At 38.2% G+C, this 7123-nt stretch overlaps 1 pseudogene; it reads right to left on the bottom strand.

Moving 5' to 3' along the window:
- Positions 1-5591: 5591 nt before the first annotated feature.
- On the bottom strand, positions 5592-6308 carry LOC149142059 (gamma-glutamylcyclotransferase 2-3 pseudogene; annotated as a pseudogene).
- Positions 6309-7123: the final 815 nt, after the last annotated feature.

Consider the following 7123-nt stretch of genomic DNA (forward strand, 5'->3'; position numbering starts at 1 on the left):
AGGTGTTAAATGATACACTTGTCCAGTTGTGGGATGGCTGGGTTATGAGTTCTCTTCAGTCACACGGGACTATCCAAGGTTTAAATGGCTTAAAGATGGATCATTAATATATGAACACCGAGGGGAGGCAGCAACCAAGAATATAGGCTTCATTTTCTTTTCGGTTGTTGAGTCATCTATGCATCAAGTATCCGGAGCTGTATGTACATTGAATCTGTTTTAAGTTTGGATATGGTTATTATTGCAGTACTACAGGTGGCAAGCTCCAAGGACACAGCAGGGTATACAAGGAAGAAGACTTAAAGTGCCAATATGATGGAATCCTCTGTTTTCGTAGCATCATATCTCTTGTAATAAATTAGTTTGTTTATGTTATTGTTAAGGTCATTTATGTCAAAAGCCCGAGCTCCCTTCATGCTTGATGAGGAGTCTCGTACAGCAGTGTTTTGATAGGCTATATATAGGAATAACTTAGATGTAAAAAAGGTTGGATACTTAATAGAAAAAGTGTGTTGTTTTGGGCCACTGTAAGACCTTTTTTGACAGTAATAGTAAAACAGAGTTATTCTCTTCTCAAGATTCTCGAAGGATTGTCATGGTCAAATGAAGTGATGATGTGTTATACCTTATGTTATTTTATGGTTTTGTTGTATGCAATCACTCAGAATTCATAATTATATGCTCTGACTTCCTGTGTATACAGCAAGCTATGTGTGGTGGAATATGTTTGACTTGTAATGCTAAGAGCCTTGATTTCTATGAGATCACTGTGTTTTTCTTGTCTACTTGATATTATAGACTCCATAGCCCAATGAGATATCTTTTGGTGTGTTTCCAACCAGTCATGTTTTCATAAGTAAATAAAGAGTTAGCCATCTAGGGTGTGAAGGATTTTATCAAGAGTTTTGAGAGAGCCCTCTCTGATCAAAGAGGCTAATCTTTGGTCTAAAGATAGGTTGAAATAGTTACATGAGACCATGCTTAGTTGCAGCCCCCTAGTACTGGTTTTGTGATAACATTTTTGGTGCGTCTGCCGGGAGCTTAAGATTGAATTTCTGAAGGTAGCAGGAGTTCAAATGATTTTCGAGGCTGCATTCTACCTTGGTGACTCCATTTGTTATTTTAAAGTTTAAAGGTGGCTTCGAAAGGAAGGTACACAAGGAGTAACCCTGATCCAAATCCACCTAGTCCTGTGGAAAATCCGAATATTATCTCAAGGAGTAAACAAAGATTCTCTGACATACCAGGTACTTCAAGTATTTCAAAGTCATTATTTACTGAGTTTTCTAGAAGTCTTGAGAACAAACTTGTGGATGATAAGGTTCAAGAGGTCATATTAAGGTCTGAAAATGAAGAAGAAGTAATAGGCATTATCTTGGATTTACAGAAGAGAGGTATTGATACCTCTTCTTTAATTTCACAAAAAGATAAAGAGGAGTTTTGGGAAATTGTTTCTTCTGAGCTTTTGTTAGAAAAAGAAGATTTAAAACAGCTCAAGGAGCTTGATCCTTTTGAAATTCTGCTTAACTCAAACCTTGGGTTACCTCTCCCAAATTGGAGCTCTTTTGTTGGTGGGTTACAAAGTCCTAATAGTCCTTTTCGTACTCATATTTTGTCCTCAGCTTCTGCAAGTCCAAACAGTCCTCAACTCACATCTCATACTAGTCCTGGTCATAGCATACCTATTGTTGCTGTTCCTCCTTTCATCATGGCTGTACCTGCAAGGTATGCGCCTTTGGCCCTCCCTGCTGTTTTGCATGACTTACCAAATAAATATGCTTCTAAGATTCCAACCTGGGGAGGGGATGAAGACATTACAGCTGAAGCGCATGTAGATAGATTCAATGAGTTTATTGATAGGTATGAAGTAGATGATGAAGATGTCAAATTGAGATTATTTGCTCAGTCCTTTATTGGGGAAGTTAGGAAATGGTTCAAAGCCTTGGGAGCTGGTAGTATTCACAGTTGGATTGAGTTTGAAGATAGTTTTTTGAGAAAATGGGGAAATAGAACTAATCCAGTACAGGCCCTCACTGAATATAATAATTTGAGAAGAGCCCCAGATGAGACTATTCAAAACTTTTCTAAGAGGTTCAATAAGATTTACAATTCCATTCCAGCTCACTTAAAACCTCCTGGAGCCCTGGCCCAACTAAGATATGCTGAGTCCTTTGAATCTGATTTTTCTCTCTTACTCAGATAAAGAGAGTCTGCTACATTGGCTGATATGCAAAATGATGCTATCAAAGTTGAAGTAAATATACTTGCTGCTAAAAAGTCTAAGATGGCTAAGACCAAAATTAAGGAAGAGGAGAGGCCCTCTACTTCAGCTCAAGATGAAAAATTTGAAACCATGATGAAGGCTATGGAAAAGTTAATGGACCAATTAGCACTTGGGAATACTGCTGCTCCTCAAGCACAACAAGAACCTCGGTTCAGAAATCCCCAGTTTAGAAGGCCACAAAATCAACAAAGGCCAAGGGAAAATAGAAATCAGCCAGCTGATCCTCCTGTAAGACCTCCATTTCAGCAAAATATGGTAGATGGTGAGGAAGAGACTGAGGAACCAGAAGAAGCTATTCATTGTCTTGGTGAAGAAGATTCAGAAATCTTTTTAACAAAAGAAGAACATGATGAGTCTAGTCAACAAAAAGTTGAAGAAGAACCTTCAGATTTCCTAAAGGGTTATCAGCATGCCATATTTGAAATTCAGAAGCAATATAACCTCAGAAATCGAGATGTCCCCATTACAGCAAATAAGGGTCAGCCTAAGAAGAATATTCCAAAAGCAGTGGAAAACAAAAAAGAAAAGCCAAAACAAGCTGAAGAAAAAGGTGATGCTCCTATTGAAAAGAAAGAGAATCAAGCTCTTGTTCTTCCTAAGGAAGTTGAGAAGTCTACTCCAGGATTCAATATAGAAAATGAGATTTCTAAAATTAAAATATCAGTCCCATTTAATTAACTTTTGAAAGTAAACAAGTATAGAAGCAAGATTGTGGAAATGCTTAATTCTCCCCCGGGAGGAGCTGATATTTTAAATTTGCAAGAAGACAATCCTATCATTTGTTTGGGCCCAAGGCTTGAAGATGAGCAGAATGATGAATTTCCTCCTTTTTATATAAGCATCAATATACATGAAATGACTCTTCATAATGCCATGTTGGACTCAGGAGCATCTCATAATCTTATGCCCAAAGTCATTATGGAAAGGTTAGGATTGGAAGTGACCAGACCTTATAAGGATTTATTTTCTTTTGATTCTAAGAGGGTGCATTGTATTGGGTTAATTAAGGATGTTGTTGTGGCTCTTACACAAATCCCAGCCAAAACCACTGTCATGGATATTGTTGTGGCTGATGTTCCACCTAAATTTGGAATATTACTTTCAAGATCATGGGCAGCTAAAATTAAGGGTACTATGCAAATGGATTTGACTTATGCTACTATTCCAGTATTTGGAGAGCAGAGAAGGTTATACCGGGAAACAAGGATGGCATATATGGTGAGTAGTAAGGATAAACCACAGAATTTTCCTATCTATTCTTGTGATACAGGCTTGGGATCAGCCATTCTATTTAATGAATCAGTGGGAGAAGAATCACAGAAAGAAAAAGCAGAAAATCAGTGTGAAGAGTTGCAGCAAAGTAATGAAGAAGACATTTCTGGTTGCTGGTCTTTGTATTTTGATGGAGCAGCAGGGAAGGAAGGAGCTGGCGCTGGAATTTGGATCATGAGTCCAGCTGATGAGAGTAAGTTTCTGTCTTATAAGCTCAATTTTGATTGCACAAATAACATGGCCGAGTATGAGTCCTTGGTTTTAGGCCTAGAAAATTTGATTGAGTTCAAGGCAAAAAACATTGCTGTTTATGGGGACTCTGAGCTAGTTATAAAGCAAGTTCAAGGTGTTTATCAAACAAAAGATGCAAGAATGAGAGCTTATAGGAATTTGGTGTTAGAATTGTTGGAAAAGTTTCAATCATACACTTTCAATGTCATAACCAGAGAACAGAATTCCATGGCAGATTCTCTTGCTGTAGCAGCTAGTCTTTTTGTCATTCCTAAACATGCCTTGGCCCATATATAGGCAAGCAAACTAAAACACCTCGAGCTTCCTCCTCCAGCATGAGGGGAGCCTCGAAGGTGGCTATTAACTATTCCTACATGCTACTAACTAATGCATTTATTACAAAGTGCTGAAATGTAATTGCACATAATCCTAATCAAACTAAAACACTAATTCTTTTCTCCTCGCAGGCTTGATGCTTTCTTGGATGCTGGACAGCTGTATGATTTCCATTATGGCTAAGATATGTTAAGGGAGCATTCACCGAGCAAGCTGGTCTCGGATGCTAGCTGTAAGACAGCCTATTAATTGATAAAATTAATCATCCTATATCCACGGTCCCCTGTCTTCCATTCCTCTTCATCATTTAAAGACCACACTCCGAGTTCTTTGAACCTTCAATTAACAACGCATAACCACCATATGCTATATGATCTGGATACTTTAAGGACCAACAGGTGTATCAACCGAACATTCTGGTAACTCCACCAATACCCTAGTAGCTCGGTCATAAATTGCCTTTGAGAAAACTTTATGAAAATAAACAAAATATTTTATTTTCCCTTCAAGACCTACACCTGTCACTGTTTGAGTTGTTATGAAACCCATGTATGATCTCCCTGCCTGAGTTTGAGACCTTCTTTTACCATTAACTGACCTCATCATCAAAATTCATTGTTTTTCCACAAAACAGCATTCTACAGCAGTTTCGTAGCGCGCTACGAAACTGCTGTAGATGTCAAAACAGAACCTATGTATCTTTGAAGCGTTTTCTACTTAGATTCATGATCTCTTCAGACATTTGTACAGCTATTAGGAACCTAAATAGTTTTAAGAAGATGAAGCTTGCTTCTGTCATTACATATCACAGCCAACTTGATTAGCATCAAACCAATAAAAAGCTTCATAAATCCCAACTGGAACATAAAGTCACTGTAGTATTCCTTGCTGTCTTCAAATCTTCAAATGAGGTGTTCTTTTTCAAAGTACAGATCTTAAAGTTGGAAGAATTCAACACTTGGACATTAAGCTCCTTAGGATTATCAAACCAAACTATCTCACCCTACTGTACCAATTTGACTGGGTCTACATATATCAATTTCGGCTTGTCTGTCAGAATCAGCTGCATCTTTTTGTTGTAGAGTTTCTGAATTTTCTTAACCAATGAAACCATCACAATGAACTCCCCTGGATCTAGAAATTTCTCCCATTTAGAGTCAAAAGCATCGATAGTATAAAATTTAGCCTTGTGCTCCTAATTCTCTACTGTCACTGATTTTCTTTTGGATGAAGGATTCGATGAAGATATAATTCCTACAGGGACTCTGTTTTTTATGCATAGAACCTAGAAATCAAAGCTGCAATGTGAGCACTAACAATTTTATCTCTCAATGGATCCACAATAACATCAGAGATATTTTAGATTGAGGCAGCGCATGTTATAGAACTCAAAAGGCTCGGCAAAATATCCTTTAAAACAATCACGTGAATAAGACAACAAATTGCTGAAGTTCACACTGAAGTTCAGTTACTTTGCATCTCCATTTGAAGTAGCATTTCCATCTTTGCATGTTAATACTTTCCTAACTGCATTTGCGAGGTCTGTCACGTGACTGTTATTGCAACCTATCTCAAGTAGAGCTGTCTCTAGTTGAAAGAGATATTCAATGTTAGGCCTGGAAAGACTCACAGCTTCAACCATTTGCTGAGCCATCATTTCCAATGGTGCAGGGTCCAGGTAATTCTTATTCGAATTCTTGTCTGTTGATGCAATGTACACAAGGACTCCAGATATAGCTGGCTCTGTTGAATCCCCTTCAAAATAGAAATCAACGTAGGCCTTTTGGTCATATTCCTTCTCTCTCACTTCTAAATAAGATAAAACAATATCTTCAGCTTGCTGTCCAGAAACCCTGTAAGCAACGCCTCAACTGGTGTGGTCATCGTGAGGCTCGAGTGTAACAGTTCTGCCTGGATTGGCAAGGGTTCCTCTATGGTCTGTGCTCCCTTGATGGAAAAGACGACGGTAGCCTTTGATGAAAACAACTCGTCGTTGGTCATATTGGAAACCCGCCTTCCATATTATGAAACCGTAATCAAATGGATCCGAAAAAGATGGGACAATGCAAAGCATGGAATTTGAAATTAATTCATCTAAATCTTTCTTTGACAGCGCATACTCCCTACAGAGAACATCTGTCACAAGACTTCCTGGAGTTTCAGTTCCTTTAACAGCAATAATCATACATGACAAATGGCGCAACACCACAGCAAAATTTGCGGCTTCTCTTTTCGTTTGATAAACACGTCCTTTTCACAGTGTGTCAAGAGGTCGATTCACAAATTTCAAATACACCTCAGCACAACCCCGCCGCCAACTGTCACCTTGTAATTCAGGTCTCCTCTTAAACTCACTTCATTGCATTCATCATATGCAAAATTGCGCTCTGTAATCTTCAACTACCTTTTAATGTGACCTCTGCACACTGCAAACAGAACTTAGACCACGGTTACATTCATCGCACTCCTTTAGCCAATAAACCCATATCCATATGCACTCCATTATTCTCGCATTAAAACAAATGGACAAGACTCTGAAAAACAATCTTGTCTGGTTCAAGATTAAAATCTCCCATTGAAATGTCTCCACAGCTTGCTTCACCATATGGGCTGCAGCGTACTTCTTGAACATGATACCGAAAGTCTTTGCAGTGACCAAAGAGCATTAACTTTGACCAAATTTACCATAATTAAACATATTAATACGTTCCATTACCTTTTTTTTTTTGAAGGTCGAATCAACGAACCATTTGATAATTAATGCATTTACATTACCCCTTTGGAGGTTCATTCAATCGAAGAAAAAAAACAATTAATGACCAGATCAAGTATTCAAGGATGTCACTCAATTAGCGACAACCAAATCATTGATACTATCGCGTTCATACTATTCCAGTGATCTCATGTTGCAGACATTGCACTTGGACTCTTTCAGAACTGCATTCTTCATATCTGCCTTCGCCTCCTCCATATGGATATTGTCGGACAAAATGATACAAG

The sequence above is a fragment of the Pinus tabuliformis genome, chromosome X (assembly GCF_031772625.1).
Source record: "Pinus tabuliformis cultivar Carrire ecotype Pingquan chromosome X, CPIR1, whole genome shotgun sequence".
NCBI classification, from domain to species: Eukaryota; Viridiplantae; Streptophyta; class Pinopsida; order Pinales; family Pinaceae; genus Pinus; species Pinus tabuliformis.